This window comes from Palaemon carinicauda, chromosome 17 (genome assembly GCF_036898095.1).
Source record: "Palaemon carinicauda isolate YSFRI2023 chromosome 17, ASM3689809v2, whole genome shotgun sequence".
NCBI lineage: Eukaryota > Metazoa > Arthropoda > Malacostraca > Decapoda > Palaemonidae > Palaemon > Palaemon carinicauda.
In genome coordinates, this window is record NC_090741.1 from 90356607 (window position 1) to 90374106 (window position 17500).

The 17500-nt window shown below is 43.5% G+C and overlaps 1 pseudogene; it reads left to right on the forward strand.

Annotated features, from left to right (window-relative positions):
• Window positions 1-17500, forward strand: part of LOC137656446 (thrombospondin type-1 domain-containing protein 7B-like) — a 71382-nt pseudogene that overhangs the window by 6451 nt on the left and 47431 nt on the right.

Genomic DNA, 17500 nt, shown 5'->3' on the forward strand with positions numbered 1-17500 from the left:
AGCCCTTTCTTAGAATGGCAAGGGCGGGTCCATCAGGACGACATGGCCATCTCACTCAAAAATAGATTTTTCGCTTCGCTCAAAATCCGTTTTTTGGGCTCAAGCCATGTCGTCCTGATGGAAGTGTACCAGAGCATTACTGTATCTGTGGATTCTCAGAACGTGCCGTACTCCCCGGAGGTAATTTTTTCCCCGGTCGACTAGACCTAGAGACCTAAGATGTTACCGTTATACATCTTTTCAACTAACTATAAACTATGTTAGAGCTTCCTGCCCCCTACAGGGAAGAGTCCTACTAGACTCTGGAAAAGTCTCGAAGAGTACATATATCTATGTATGAATACCAGGCAAGCTAATATAGTGGGTCTCGCCCTATATTAAGTAAAGCATAGTTTGTAAAGGACCACTGCGTCAATATGAAATATCGACCAGTTTTCCGCACAATACTTGTATTGGACAAAGGTTTTATATCCGCATAGGAGGAAAACCAATGCAACATAGCTTGCATAAAGGAACAATTCTATTAGAATTATCCCAGATAAGGTACATAGAATGAATGCTCAATTATACCAATAAATTGACACAGGTGAAGGAGACGCAAGGTTCTCAAGAACCAGATTATTGACAGGCAATAAATAGACAGGTTAACCACAATTATATATATATATATATATATATATATATATATATATATATAAATATAAGAAGAGGATAACCCAAAACTTTAAGCATAAGTAATGATAGTAAACAGAGCTTGTTTGTCTGAAAGAAAAAACATTAGATGCCACTTTTAAGATACCGAGGTATCAAAGTCATAAAAGCCTGTATTACAAATCAATGACATTAGCGTTAGAAACGCTCGGCACACATGTCTGCACTTATGCTAGGTTCACCTTCGGAAATGGAACAGTCTGGATGGGCAACACAGTGCCCTCACTTAGTTTTTAGTACAGTATGTAACTACACACTCACCCTGGAATTAATCGTCCAAATTAAGACCACTGTTCCTCGCAGAGTTAAACAGTAGGGTTAACACCGCGACCCACTGCTACCACAGATCTCTTTTAGTTCCTCTACTCGCTTCGCATAGTGGCGAAAGAACACTCTGGAAGACTTCCAGCCAGTGTATGAACGGAGATGTTCAAAATCCATACAATTAAAGAAATTTTAGAATGAGGCAACTTTCCTCGGATCGTGACCTGCGGGTGTATTGTCAGGATCCGCTCTGCGAATAAAATATGTGATTTTCGCTCTGAGTTGATTCAGAGATAAATTTGAGCCTGATGTTTCTCCCCTGAATAGTTGACCACCCTTGAAGTCTGAATTTCTATGAAGATAGACCTTTAGGCATTCTACTGGACATAGAGATGCATCTTCTTTCAGAGGGCAGATTCTCCAGTGACCCCACCTGTTGGTGGGTAACTTATTCTTGGCGAGAAACGTAGGATCCGGAAACAGGTTCAGTTCTTCCCCATCCAGGAACTGAACACGACCTGCCTCCCTCGAGACGCTACAATCTCACTAACCCTGGCCCCGGACGTGAGTGCAACATAGGAAAATAACTTTTTGTGTCAAATCCTTTAACGCACTCTTCATTGCTCAACAGAGAAGCGAAATGAAGAACTTGTCTAAAGACCATGAAATGGGCTTTGGGGGTGCTGAAGGTCTGAGCCTAGCACAGGCTTTCGGGACTTTATTAAAGATCTCGTTACCTAGGTCGACCTGGAAGGCATATAGAATGGGTCTTGTCAAAGCAGACTTACACGCTGAAATCGTGTTCGCTGCCAACCCTTGACCATGGAGGTGGGGAAAAAAGATAAGCAGAAGTCTGTCAAGATCTCCTGCGGAATCTTCGCCTTGACAAAAGGCCACCCATTTTCTCCAAGATGACTCATATTGCCTTTTAGTAGATTTGCATTTATATTCCTCAAGGAAGTCTATACTGGCTTTCGAAATCCCGAAACGCTTTCTCACCGCTAGGGAGAGAAAATCATGAACTGCAGGGTCCGGGTTTTCTGTAATGAAGCGCAGACAGTTGACTTCTGGACTCGCTGGGTCAGAACTGGATCTGTAGTGGTACAAACTTCAGCTACAGTTCCAATGCCAGGAGGAACCACACGCTGTTCGGCCACTTGTGGGCCACTATTGCCGCTACCCTTTGAAGGATCTCAGTTTGTTGAGGACCCTCAACAGAAGGTTGCGAGGAGGGAACAGATAAATCTTGGACCATCTGTTCCAGTCGAGGGACATCGCGTCCACTGCTTCCGCTAAGGGGTCTTTGTACGGGGCACGTACAGGGGCAACTTCTTGTTGTCTTTCGTCGCAAAGAGGTCTATCTGCAGTTCTGGGACTGATTCAGAATGAAGGAGAATGATCCTGCGTCTAAGGACCATTCCGACTCTATCGGTGTGAACCTGGATAGAGCGTCCGCTGTCACATTGCGGACTCCTTGAAGGTGAACTGCCGACAGGTACCACTTCTTCTTTTCCGCCAATCGGAAGACGGCCAACATCACCTGGTTGAGAGGTGGTGACCTCGATCCCTTGTCGATTCAAGTATCTTACAACTACCTCGCTGTCTATTACCACTTTATGTGGAACGAATGACGCGGGGAGACTTTCTTTAAGGTAAGGAGCACTGCCCTAGCTTCTAGAAAGTTTTATGAGAAAGGTCTTGAATAGCCTGGACCAAGTCCCCTGGACTTTTTTCCGATGAGAGTGACCTCCCCATCCCCTCCTTTGAGGCGTCTGAGTGAATCGTCACCGACGGGGGAGGTGGCTGAAGAAGAACCTGACTTCTTTAGATGTCTGGCTTGGGACCAAGGCCTGAGAAGAGTACTTAGCCGAAGCGGCTGGTCTTCTCAGATCTCTTCACGCGTTTGATGCATAACTTCTCCAAACTCCGATTGCATCCTTTAGCTGTGCTCTTAGCACTGGGTCTGTCACCGAAGCAAACTGGAGAGAGCGCAGTACTCTCTCCTGCTCGTGTCTTGATATCCTTTCGGAATCTTGAAGTCTCTTGACAGAACCCGCTATCTCCTTCCTTTTCTTCGCCGGGGTGGAGAAACGGTGTGACAAAAGGTCCCAGTGGATCTTAGCCACTGGAACTTTTGAGATGGAGAAAGTCGAGACTTTTTCTGTTGATCTTGAAGCCTAGGTACTCTAGGAACTGGATCACTTGACTGGAAGCTTGCAAGCATTCTGTCTCGGATGCTGCCCACACCAACCAGACGTCCAGGTAGGCTACTACCTGAATTCCTTTAGGCGAAATTGTTTGAGAGCTACGCTCGCAAGCTTCATAAAAATCCTTGGGGCTATGTTTAGCCCGAATGGCATGGCTCCGAAGGCGTATAGTCTTCGTTGTAGCCTGAACCCTAGGTAGGGGGAGAGTCGATGGCTAATTGGAATGTGCCAGTAGGCGTCTGACAAGTCTATAGAGACGGAATATGCCCTCTTGGGCAGTAAGGTCCTTATGTGTTGCAGTGTTAGCATTTTGAATTTGCAATTCACTATGAACTTGTTAAGTGGCGACAAGTCCAGAATGACTCTGAGCTTTTCCGAGTCTTTCTTGGGAACACAAAAAAGCCTCCCTTAGAAATTGATGGGCTTCACCCTTTTTCTCCAACCGTTATTGAACGTACTCCTCCATAACGGGGGTGGAGTGTTGGAAAAACCGAAGGTACGGGGATGGAGTGCTGTACCAGCTCCCGCCCAGTCCATTCTTGAGTAGGCTGTGGGCCCAGGGATTGAAGGTCCACCGATCCCGAAATTTCAGAAGTCCTCCCTCCTACCGGTATCACCTCACTTGGACTGCCGTCCTGAGGTCTTGCCTTCCTGACCACGACCACCCCTGAATCCCCCTTCCCCTTGAGGGGCGTCTAGACGAGCCTCTGGCTGCTCCTCTAGGCTTTGCTCGAAGAAAGTAGACTGCCCTTCAAACGCTGGGGTGAATGCCGTGGACTGTGTCGACACGGCCTGGGGTACCCACTGAAAGGTGGTCGGGGTTTGTGCCACGATCTGGGGCACTGGGGGCAATGGCAATTGCAGTTGCTGTTGCTGTCTAAGAGGCTTGGCTTTTCTGAGACGGTAGTCTAGTCCTCATAGTCTTCCTCTTTGGTTGAGGACCCTCATCCGGGGAAGACTTTCTTTAGATAGCCAGGCCCCACTTCTGGAGAAGGTTTCTATTCTCCAAGGCGCTTTATCAAAAACTTCTTTGACCAAGTCGGTAGGGAAAAAGGTCTTTTCCCCAAATGTTGGAGGAGATTAGTTTCTTTAGCTTGTGCCCTCACCGTAGCCGAGGTAAACACCGAACTCCCCTACAAGCTCTCCTTGCCTTGACGAAGCCATAAAGGTCCTTCGTCACTGTGGCCAGATGAGGCTTGGCCACTACCATGAACATTTCATGGACCTTGGGGTCACTTGCCATCGTCCCGAGAGTAGTCTGAAGAGACATTGAGGCAGTCAGTCTTTCTTTTGTATCGAACTCACTTTCGCAAAAGAAAGTCAGACAGCTTAGGGAGGTCCTTGCCGAACTGACGTCCGGCAATATCAGCCTCCAACTTTCCCACTGAAAACGTAAGATGGACGTCCTTCCAGTCTTTGTGGTCCATAGGCAGGGCCAGCGACAAGGGTTTACACTCCTCTAGGGAGGGGCAAGACTTACCGGCCTCGATTGCTTTTAGTACAGCCAGAAACCCTTTCTGTAAAAGGGGGAAGGCTCTAGTAGGCGAGGACACAAAGGACGGGAGCTTCCTATTCAATGCAGCTACCTTTGAGTTAGAGAAGCTCCTCTCTTTCATCGAGGATGAAAGTAGAGCTTGAGCCTTAGCATGGTCCATCACTATGACCTCATTCGGCTCTGTCTCCTCCTTTGAAGCTGGTTCCTTCCTCAGCCGGACATAACAGTCCGGATATGATGCCTTGCTGGGCCAGAATTCACCCTCCAGGGGAACTGAGCCCAGCTTATCCGAGATGACGATCTTTCCAGTCGTCATCGGCATGTGCTCAGCATACCTCCATGGGTTAGCATCTGAGCACAAGGGAAGGTCTTTCACATTGAGCTTTTTCTGGGGGCCCATGTGATTTCTGCAAGGCACTGCATTCGCAGTTCCATTGCAGCCGCCTTCTCCTGATTCTCCTTCTGCATTTGTTGGATCATTCCACAATAGAAGAGAGGGCCTGTCCCAGCTCTACTGGGAGACCGGCCGATGTAGAGGGGGCTTGAACTTCATCCTGGCTTCTGCCAGGAGGTCATCCTCCTGACACCCGTCCACATCAGATATCCTGTCATTTAGCTGGATGTCATGCATCGCGACCGCGACTTCAGCATCCACCTGGATCTGAACTTGAGGGATCTCCTCTTGAGGCATGGGGAATCACTGCATCAGCTGATGCCTTAGGGAAAAGATACGCCCTCATCTTCTCACTTGGAAGATAAGGGCCAGAAGTGTTCTTTTGGAAGCCCCCTTACCCAGGTACGAAGCTTCTTCCTAGCTATTTAAATGTCTCATTAATCATGTTAGTGCACACAGTACATACCTGAGGGTCCAATACCGGAGATCATCCTTGGAGACAGCGTATGCTGCGTGTCTCCTACAAAACTCATGTCCGCAGAGGTTCTTGCTGCTGACATTGCAGAAAGCACTTCCCCACTTCGGAGTGTCCTTCTGTAAAAGAGAAGAAATTTCCATGAGTATCAAGTGAACTATGTATCACTGGATATGCATAGTATTAGCATAACAATTCAGAAAGGAAAGACACACACTTGTGTTTCCCTCACAACCCATTGTTGCAGCCTTTCAGATAATAAAATAAAAAATGGTTTATCTCTTCTAGAGTAACCAATGCAAGGTTTCCAGAGGAAACAGGTGGAGCTCACACCTAAGCAATGATTTTAAAATCCTGGATAATAGACAGGGAAGAACTCAGCTTCCTATCTGAGGGCAACAGCAAAGGGATGTGCAAGAAAACACAATAGTGTTAGAAGATACAGTGCTGTACCAAAACCTTTACTATAGTTTTCTTCTTACTGTATATGCTATACAGAAGAATTACTAGTACAGTATATGGGGGATGTGTGCCGGCCTGCCTTTGCCGGCCGGCACACACCACAACTAGCTTTAAAGTATACTACTTAACAGCTATAGGGCGGCAGCACTCTGGTTCAAAATGCCTGTGCCGGTCGGCAGCAACTGCCGGCCGGTAACAGCCAGTGTTGGCCGGCAATGGCTGCCGGCCAGCAACTACACAAGGTAGTACCCAGCTGCCGGCCACACTCTTGGTGACCGGCAGACAAGGACTGACATAAGCCGGCCGGCAAAGGTACAAGACCGATGCCAGCCTGCAGCAAAAGATACCAGAGAACTACATCTGCCCGGCTGCCGCCTCATAGGCCGGCAGCCGGGACAGGTACAGCACTAGAAGAAAATAGAATGGATGCCGGGATAAGAGTGTACACTCCAAGCCCGGCAACCGAAAGAGTGCATATAAGGAAGGGGAGAAACTAATTCAGGCTTCCTTGACCAATGCCGTCCGGCCTGCCGGCAGGCATGGATGGAGGGACCAAGAGAGGTCCGGGCAGCACTCAAAAACATAAGACCCTTGCCGGCCAGCAGCTCTGCCGGGCCGGCAATGGGGCTGAGTCAATTCCACATCCCCAACCTATACTAGGTCCAGAAGTAGAACGACGTACAGTACAGTAAGACCCCTGCCGGCCAGCTCTGCGGCCGGCAAGGTACAGAACAGTAATGGCTAGGCCAATACGGAGATAGAGGGGGAAGGGACAAGAGGGTCCGGCCAACCTTGCTTTAGTGACAGATCACCCGCAGCCAAGAAACTTATCTTAGCCTAAGGGAGATCTAAGGGAAAGGGCCAGCAATACTTGCCAGCTTCCAGAGCACCAAAGCAAGGAAGGCGTTGCTACTCCCAAGGGAAGAACTTATCCTCCCCCGAGAACAGCAACAGGACTTAGTCTGGTCGATCACAAAAGAAGGAATCATAACTACAGAAACCTTCGGTAGTGACCTAAGGGAGCTAAGCTCCCTTTTGTATGTGTTAGGTCAGCGAGGGGGGACTCTGCCCCAAGCCAGACAACACAGACTCAGAACCATAACTACAGGAACAGGAAGGTACAGTAACACCCTAGTATAGTTTTATCGAAAATAAATTCGGAAAAAACCACTTAGGGATAAGCCAAGGCTTAAACAGAGGGAAAGGGATTGCATACCTTCTCCGAAGAAAAGAAAGCAACCGGGGGAGTATGATAAAGTATACTAAGGCTCCATAAGCAATTAGCCTAGGCACCAAGAGAATCAATTACCTAATTCACCGAAACTCACACGTATACAATCTTGGAAATATTCCACACAGTCTAAAATGTATAAAATATAGCCTAAAGCTTCAATAAAATTTTAATTACACTCGGAAAAAAACAAAATCATGCATGAAGTACTAGGACCAAACGACTAGGCTACATGCCTAGCGTAGGCCAGAATGGTGAATACTTCGCCAAATAATACTAAGCACGAAAGGAAATCCTAAGTAATGCTAAATAGCTAAATTTAATTAAAGCAAAACAACCAGGAATGTCGCTCTGACTAACTAATCTATACCTAGCGAGCGACAGTGTCCAGGACACCATCTGTAGGCTACGGCTTTTGTATCAAAGATTAATCCTATTTATCACTCAAAATTTTACCAAGAGCCTACATTTATACATAACAGACACTATACTCAACTTATCAGAGGCCGACGAAGACGAAGAAGCCATGAAAAGTCGAATAAATCCAAGATTTGCGAGAAAAACAGGAAAAAACACCGAGTTGTTAAGCTACGCAAAAAGGAATACAGATGGCGCCAGGATTGGCGCCAGGCACGCATACGAATCGGGGGATAGGGAAGCCTTGGGAGCGGCTCCCCTTTTTCTTTCCCCGAATTCGTATCTCGTCACTCACCTCCTACGAGACGAAATCTCTGTCCAGGTTGTAGATTGCCATGTGACGTGTCTAGAATACGTCCTCTGATATGTCGCGATATCCCTTTCACGAGGGATACTCGCTCCAGGACGTTAGAATTCTGGTACCTTAAGGTAAATTCTCTGGGAATATCGCCGTAGTTGTAATATACCCTAGGAAGCTACCCTATAGGAACTTCCATCAGGACGACATGGCTTGAGCCCAAAAATAATATATATATATATATATATATATATTGCACGCTCATGGAAAATATATATGAAGAATCGTAATATATGTTTGTGTATGTTTTGCTTATGTATTTATATAGATATGGATACCGTATTGTCATATAAATAAACTGTACTGAAAATAAAAAAAGAAGAAAACAAGAATATACCCGCCACTAGAAATGACCCTTTTAAGCAGGTGTCCAATGATATTGGGGGACTCCTCCTACTCAACACCTGACCCAGGTAGTTGGTAAGGGAGTGTCATTGTTCTCTAAATATCTATATGTATGTTCGTACGCTTGCTTTCCATATAAATTGTAATGAAACCTTTCTCAATAAATCAGTCCACTGAGGAAGTATCACGAAACTAGTCAGGACTTAAGTGTATATTTTGTATTTTCATTTTCCCTGTGGTTCTTCTGCATCTGAGCATCACGTTTTCCTGTGATTTTTACGCATATATATATATATATATATATATATATATATCATTACCAAAATAAAGTAATAGATTGCCATAAAAGTTTCTAAAAAATCAATAAAACAAAATCTACCTCAATATATTTTTCATGAGAACGTTTTGTCGTATATAAGTATAAGCAAAACACATAAACATACATAAATAATCCCATCATTCATTTTGTAGGAGGATTATCCTGCCCCGCCCCGGACGAACTAACGCAAGTGGAAACATGCCGTGAAGAGCCTTGTGGTGGGGCCTCCTGGTCGGTGGGCCCTTGGTACAGCTGTATCCTGCCTGCTGGGTCTCAATGTGGCCCAGGACGACAGAAGAGACAGCTCTTCTGCAGGAATCAGGCCAACGAAACACTGGATGTTTCCAAGTGAGTTACTGAGCGGAACTAACCTGTCGTTAAAGCGAAGTAGTTCTGAGTGAACGGTGCTACAAAACAGTTCTGATAGTTCATCCAATGTTCATGTTTAGAAAAAATGGGTCGTATAAGTAGTTTATTGCTACATAAATCTGTTGTTTATTAAGAACGATGCTAGTAAACAAAGGGTGAAACGGATGTTGAGTTTAGGAAGACTGATAATTGTCAATAACTTCTATTGATCGAGTTTAAAAAGACTACAGCAGTCGTTTTGTTCAAAATAGAAAGATTTTTGTACTATTTATAGGGAAATAGTTCTCTACAGCAGCAGTAACCTGAGCTAATCTGTTTCTTGCATCCTTGAAATTTATTTTTTCCTTTTCCTCTATTTACATACCCAAAACAGACTTCGTTCAAATGAAGGTGCTGACAAAACATTAATTTTTTTTCCATAGAAGAAATGGTACATATACCCAGCACTGGTAATGCTCAATTGGTAACTTTCTCATTAATGGATCTACGATTAAGTAGACTAGGGATTGACATCTTAGAAATATTGTTCTCGCACTTTTAATTTTATTTGCTTTAAATTGCTATTATCAACCATTTCCAGCTTAGGTATTGGACATAGGACAATTATCCAAAATAATAAATAAATAATTTACCGTTAGGCTGATTTAAAATGAACTAAAGGAAAAGGTACATAAAATTCTCTTTAAATTTGATATAGGTTCCCGTGATCCAAAATAATTCTTTCAATACAAAATATAAAAAAAAAAATTACATTTTAAACATATAAATAAAAAGTTTTATAACAATGTCCATCATAATTCTCATAACAATTCATTACAATGTTCACAGTATTTTTTCTTTATTATGTATCTTTATATTGCTGATATATTTCCTTACTAATAATTCTCCTCATAGTAGATTCTTCTCTGTGTGACGGTTGTCCTTGTAACCTATATCTGAGTCCTCATTTTTGAAAATCTATTATTATTGCTATCATTATTATTATTATCATTATTATTTATATGATTAATATTCATAAATATTTGTACGTGCAGATGTCGTGGACTCAAAAAACCCAGCCTGGAGAGGGAGTGCCAAATCTCTTGTGGCACTGACTGCACAATTACAATTATTCACGCTTTAGCAAACATCTCTGTATAGATACTTGGGGGATACACACACATACACATAGACAAACACACACACACACACACACACAAACACACACACACACACACACACACATATATATATATATATATATATGTACATATGTATATAATATATAATATATATATATATATATATATATATAAATATATATATATATATATATATATTGTGTGTATGCATGCATATATGAATAAAAGGAAAATTAGGAGTAAAAGTCAGAAAGTATCATTATATATATATATATTTATTAATATATATATATATATATATATATATATATATATGAGAGAGAGAGAGAGAGAGAGAGAGAGAGAGAGAGAGCCTATATAAATTTTCAATGGTTACAATTAATAGCGCTTTCTGCCATTTAACCAGGGTACTGATACCTATGACTCCGATTTAAGACCAAAATAATATTGTTGATATCCAAGTGCTGTCGGCCTATTTCCTTTGTGATATAGATATAATTCTTATATCTGTGGTGATACTGACTGAGCTTTTTTGCTTTTATATGGGTAATTAGACTTTATAAATACAAATGCTATAGAGGGTCTGACGTAAAATTTTCTGATTAAATGTACAAGAAACTCAGGTCAAGGCTCGTAGGTCTTTCTGTTGATTCAGTTTCAGTGAAAATAATTTTTTTTCAATATCATCGGTGAAATATGAGTGCGACAGTATATCAACTTTATCCTAAATAATTTTATTCTTTGGTTTTCTCTTTAAATGTGTAATATAACTAGCTTTCTTAATTCCTTTTTCTAATTACTCTACTTTGAATGATACGCCCGGATACTAACATACTATTGATTTCCCTTGTTCATGAGGATAATTAGATTTATCTTGTTTTTCAGAATCAATTCCTATCCTCGGAGATGGCACTCACCTATAGATTATTTTATTCTTATTTTAAAAGTCGTTAATGAATTGTTTGTTTTCCTTAATAAATAGCTTCAATAACTAATCTATGCTACTTTCGCGTTCAAGTCTCAACTTTCATGCAACAACAAAAAATCATCTGATTCCCACTTTTGAATACAGATGGCGTGTTGATATCCTCCGTGCAGCGTCGTTGGAGAAGAATCCTGGTGTCACCCTCGGAGGGCGGTAAACTATGCCCAGCCTTAGAAGAGGAAAGGGTGTGCGCCCACGCTCCTGTGACGTGTACAAGACATCACTGGAAGACGGGAAAATGGTCTTCCTGCATGTTGGCCATGGGCTTATCTTGTGGAACAGGACATCGGGTTAGAAGTAAGTTGGGTATTTTGTAACTTCATTCGATTGGTGGCTTACTTTAAGAAGAAATGATATATAAATAGAGATAGATAGATATATAGAAAAATAGAAACATAAATAGATTCTAAATAACCTTTCCTTTTAGGTGTCGAATGCGTTGACACCTGTGATATATATATATATATATATATATATATATAGATATATTTCTTATATCTGTGGTGATACTGACTGAGCTTTTTTGCTTTTATATGGGTAATTAGACTTTATAAATACAAATGCTATAGAGGGTCTGACGTAAAATTTTCTGATTAAATGTACAAGAAACTCAGGTCCAGGCTCGTAGGTCTTTCTGTTGATTCAGTTTCAGTGAAAATAATTTTTTTCAATATCATCGGTGAAATATGAGTGCGACAGTATATCAACTTTATCCTAAATAATTTTATTCTTTGGTTTTCTCTTTAAATGTGTAATATAACTAGCTTTCTTAATTCCTTTTTCTAATTACTCTACTTTGAATGATACGCCCGGATACTAACATACTATTGATTTCCCTTGTTCATGAGGATAATTAGATTTATCTTGTTTTTCAGAATCAATTCCTATCCACGGAGATGGCACTCACCTATAGATTACTTATTCTTATTTTAAAAGTCGTTAATGAATTGTTTGTTTTCCTTAATAAATAGCTTCAATAGCTAATCTATGCTACTTTCGCGTTTAAGTCTCAACTTTCATGCAACAACAAAAAAATCATCTGATTCCCACTTTTGAATACAGATGGCGTGTTGATATCCTCCGTGCAGCGTCGTTGGAGAAGAATCCTGGTGTCACCCTCGGAGGGCGGTAAACTATGCCCAGCCTTAGAAGAGGAAAGGGAGTGCGCCCACGCCCCTGTGACCTGTACAAGACATCACTGGAAGACGGGAAAATGGTCTTCCTGCATGTTGGCCATGGGCTTATCTTGTGGAACAGGACATCGGGTTAGAAGTAAGTTGGGTATTTTGTAACTTCATTCGATTGGTGGCTTACTTTAAGAAGAAATGATATATAAATAGAGATAGATGGATATATAGAAAAATAGAAACATAAATAGATTCTAAATAACCTTTCCTTTTAGTTGTCGAATGCGTTGACACCATAGGAAGGTCAGTCGAGTCCAGCTTCTGTCTCATGAGTGACACACTAGTGCAATCTAGTAGCGAAGAGTGCCAAGTATGGTGTCAGAACAACTGTGTTACATCCTCTTGGTCTCCTTGGGTGCTCTGTCCAGCTCAATGTAGCTACACATCCTACAAAAGCCGTGAACTTTATGGTAAGCTATTTTCATGTTTTTCTGGATACACTCTAGTATTTGTAAATCTTTTAGGGGCTCAGAGCACCACACACAATAATATTTGATAGTAGCCATGTAACTAATGAATTTGTGACGGGCCGAGATAAGATTGTGATTCAAAGAAAGGATGGAAGCAACTTAGTGAGTTTATTATAGAACACTCTTCTTTATATACAAGAGCTCAAAGCGACAAGAAATTTCATGTTCGAAAAACAGACACTGTTTCAGATGAAAAAAGCAGACATGTTTATTCTGGTTCTTTTTAGTGCGAGGGAAGAGCGAAGATACATGCATAATATATACACAAAATGAACTATGTATGACCGTGTGACAAACGGTTGGTACAAGGCTCCCCCCCTAAAAATTACACACTGTACATGTTAAATAGGGCCCCCCTGATCTAGAGAGGCGAACTGTAGGCGGTCATCTGTCAGGAGATAAGCAGGTTTTAGACGATCAATGGAGACCCAGTCTTCTTTGCCACGAATGTTAAGTAGGAATGCTTTCGGACTGCGTCGTATCACAAGGAAAGGTCCCGTGTAAGGGTGTATTAGTGGTGGCTCGCTATTGTCGTTGCGCAGGTAGACGTGCATTGCAGAGTGCAAGTCTGTTGGTATGTGATGCTTCACTGGGGGCTTGTAAGTCTGGCGGCATGGAGTAAATTTTCTCACGACATGACGTATGCACTGGAGATCGTCGGAGGAGGTTGTAGATAGAAAAAATTCGGCAGGGATGACCAACGGGTCACCATACACCATTCCAGCTGCCAAGACGTCGAGGGCATCTTTAGGAGGTGTCCTTAGTCCCAGGAGGACCCAGGGAAGCTGAGTAAACCAGTTTGAATCCTTGCAGGGGGACATCAAAGCAGCTTTGAGGGTGCGATGAAAACATTCAACCATTCCATTGGCAGCTGGGTTTTAGGCTGTTTCCTGATGTAGGGTGATGCCCAGGGGATTTGCTAATGATGTCCACCGTTGAGAGGTGAAAGTGGTACCCCTGTCAGAAGTAATATGCTCAGGGATACCGAATCTTGCAATCCATCCTGAGAGTAAGGCAGATGTACATGAGGCGGACGTTGCAGTTTCCATGGGAATGGCTTCAGGCCAACGAGTGGAGTGGTCGATGACGGTAAACAGGTAACGATGTCCTTGTGATGTGGGTAGGGGGCCTACAATGTCGACGTGAATGTGAGGCTGAGGAAAGGTGCCCACTCCTGAATCTGTGTGTCTATGTACTTTGGAAGTTTTGCAAGAAGTACAGTCATGGATCCAATCCTTAGCATCCTTAGAAATGCCGTGCCAAATGAACTTCGCCTTCAGCAGCTGTGCAGTAAAACAGCACGAGGGATGTGAAAGGCCGTGAATGAAATCAAACACCTGCCGGCGCATGGGAGCTGGAATCCAAGGTCGCGGTCTACCAGTACTGACGTCACAGAGGAGGGTGTTGTTGGAGTCTTCGATGGAGAAGTCTTCCCAACGGAGGGACGTGCAGGATGTCCTACATGCTTGATACTCTATATCCTGTCGTTGGGCTTCGGCCAGGGCGTTGTAATTCAATCCCAGTTGAACGGCAGCCAACGTGTTTTTTGACAGGGCATCGGCAACGGGATTCATTTTCCCAGTGACGTATTGACGGGTGCAATTGTATTCAGCCACGGCGGAGAAATGTCGGCGTTGCCGGGCGGACCAGGCGTCAGACTGTCGGGTGAAGGCGTGCACCAGAGGCATGTGGTCTGTGCGAAAGACAAAGCGCGTGCCTTTTAAGAAAGGACGAAAGTGACAGACAGCCAAGTGCACCACCAACAATTCGCGACCGAAGGTTGAATAACCCGATTCTGCCTTGGACAGTTTTCTACTGAAGAAGGCCAATGGGCGGGGCGAGCCGTTGACCACCTGTGTGAGTACTGCACCAATAGCGACGTCGCTGGCATCGGTGGAGAGAAGGAGAGGGGCATGTGGGATAGGAAAAGTGAGAGCCGCAGCAGTTGATAGGGCCTTCTTTGCATTGCAGAAGGCAGCTTCTTGAAGGGGACCCCACTTCAGGTCCTTTGGCTTGTCCTTGAAGGAGGTGTAGAGGGGAGCAAGAGTGGCGGCAATGGCTGGCAGAAAATGGTGATAATAGTTTATCATGCCCAAGAATTCCTGCAGAGCTTTGACGGTCGAGGGCGTTGGGAAGACCTGAACTGCTGCTACTTCTCAGGGAGGGGATGGACTCCTTCAGGAGAGATGCGGTGCCCTAAGAATGACACTTTGTTGGAGACAAAGGTACACTTGTCGTACCGGAATACAAGGCTGTTTTGTTGCAGGCGGTCGAGCACGATGCGAAGGTGACGGAGGTGTTCCTCTTTTGAGGAGGAGAACATATGTATATCGTCCACATAACATACACAAAAAGGGAGGTCCATTAAGATGCCATCCATGAGACATTGAAACGTGGCCCCAGCATTACGATGGCCAAAACAGGAGTAATTGAAGGTGTATGTACCAAATGGAGTGGTGATGGCATTCAAGGGGATGTGTCCTGGGTTCATATGCACCTAATAATACCCCTTCAGGAGGTCGAGCGTAGAGAAAACCTTGGCTTTGTGCAGGTAGGAGGTCACGTCGTCAATTTTTGGGAGGGGGGTAGTGATTCGGTTCTGTTTCCATGTTCAGGCGCCTGTAATCGCCACACGGACGAAGGGAGCCATCTTTCTTCAAAACGATGTGTAAGGGTGACGACCATGGGCTGGAGGCCTTTTGGCAAAGGCCCATTTCCTCTATTTCGGCGAACGTCTGTTTGGCGGCTGCCAATCCTTCCGATGCCAGACGTCTGAATTTTGCAAAGACTGGGGGTCCCGTCGTCTTGATAGGGTGATAAATACCATGCTTGGCAGGAACCATGGGCGTGTGGCGAAGTTCTGGACAGAAAACTTCCCGGTAAGACGTGAGGAGGTGGGTGTAGGCATTCGTGGGTTCGCTGATGTGGAGATCGAGGTTAGAGTGAGTGGGTTGAAGATGTGTCGAAAAGTACGAGTCTGCGTTGACCAATCGTCGGTGGGCGACATCGACCAGAAGGTGGAAATGAGAGAGGAAATCCGCACCAAGGATTGGCAATGTGATGTCAGCAACGAGAAACTTCCAATTAAATTTACCGTTTTTGAATGATAATGTGAGGTTCTCGTAACCGTAGGTGGGTATCGCAGATCCGTTGGCAGCTACGAAGCGGACGTCGGCAGACGTAGACAGACTACGTCGTGTCCTGAAGACTTCCCTTGGCAAAAGGGAAGGTGTCCTCGGGTATCGCCGCGAGAACATAATCTGCTTTGGTGGTTGAGCGAGTCACACCCTTGATGTGAAACTGGACTTCTGCGCGCTGAAACCAAGCAAAAGCCTCTCCGCTGGCAAACAATGAAAGTTTCAATTTGGCAGCCGTAGCGCCAACTTCCGTAGAGTCCGCCATAGTACCAACGATGGAGGGCGCGAGGGGGTGTGGAGGGCGGGAGGAGTGAGTCGACTTCCGGGGTCACCAATGTGACGGGCCGAGAGAAGGTTGTGACTCAAAGACAGGATGGAAGCAACTGAGTGAGTTTATTATAGATCACTCTCCTTTATATACAAAAGCTCAAAACAACAAGAAATTTCATGTTCGAAAAACAGACAGTGTTACAGAAGAAAAAAGCAGACATGTTTATTCTGGTTCTTTTTAGTGCATAATATATACACAAAATGAACTATGTACAATCGTGTGACACACGGTTGGTACAAATTCAACAGTGGCTTGTAATCTGTAAGATGGTTTCCCGGCCTGTAAACTAGGGGACTGTGTCATGGGATGTAAATCAAGGGAGTATCGTGGGTTGTGGGACTGACGCATAGCCTGTAGAATACGACATTAAATTTTCCTGGTGCGCAAACTAAGAATTTTATCAGTCATCAATAACATTTGTTTAAGATGCATTCCATGAGAGTACAGTGAAACACATTGTTATATTCTTAATTTCGAAAGTTTACACAGTAATATTCTGGTATCTTCTATTAATAAGGTGTTTTATTCATTTTCTTAGTATTGTCAGATATTTTATTATTTTCCTTTTATAAAAATAAAAACGTTATATTTCATGACACGTTGTTCCTTTGGAATTGGTTCATGTTTTAAATTGCTCTTATTGATTTTAGAGGTATAAAAGCAAATCAAATAATAGTAGAGCTAGAAATTCCTTAATACAGCAAATGTAACTGTTACAGTCATGTATTTACCCTTAAAAATTAGAGGATTCTGGTTAAAAACAATATCATCAGTTATTTTTTCTACCTGCAATGGCAGCAGAAAAAAAGATAGTATTTAAACATTTTTATGAATAATCTATCTTTTTCTTGATCTATTACCTCTAGAGAGTCATGATTCAGAAGGAATTGAGACAGCAATCGCCATATTCAATAATTACTATATGCCACCGGTAACCACAGACTAAGTAAATTGTTCCCCACGAAATTTTAAAAATTTCAGACGGCAGCCACAAAATACCCGCCTGCAAGAACATAACCCTACAGGAACACACGCCTTGTCCTTGCCACAACTTCTACACGATGCCGACGGGCCCTTGGTCCTCTTGCCTCCTGGACGTTATTGACGAAAAGGGGGACGTAAGCATGGGAACGGTCATTAACAACAAAAACAACAATAACGGTCTATCCGTCAACAACGAAGCTGAAATTTGCGGTGTTGGGAAGCGGTACAGAGCTCTACT